The following is a 359-nucleotide window of genomic DNA, read 5'->3' as shown; positions in this document are numbered from 1 at the left end:
TATATATATATATATATATATATATATGGGGGGAGGGTATTTCTCTGTGCCTGTGTTTATTCCTCACCATCACTTGACAATCGATGTTGATGTATTTACTCCCCCGTAACTAGCGGTTCGGCAAAAGAAACCGAAAGAATAAGTACCACGCTTCCAAGGAATAAATCCAGGGGTTTATTTCTTCGACAAAAAGGTGGTGCTCTAGCATGGTTGAAATGACTCTAATATGGAAACGAATAAAAGAATAAAAGATTATATATACACACATATGTAAGTAAACATAAGTGAGTGTATGTTTGTATATATGTATGTATTTGTATATCTATTTGTGTTCGGTTTTTTAAGTGTAAAAAAGAAAC

Source organism: Octopus bimaculoides, chromosome 6 (assembly GCF_001194135.2).
Source record: "Octopus bimaculoides isolate UCB-OBI-ISO-001 chromosome 6, ASM119413v2, whole genome shotgun sequence".
In the NCBI taxonomy this organism is placed as follows: Eukaryota; Metazoa; Mollusca; class Cephalopoda; order Octopoda; family Octopodidae; genus Octopus; species Octopus bimaculoides.
The sequence above is the reverse complement of the archived record's forward strand: the minus strand, read 5'-3'. Positions refer to the sequence as shown.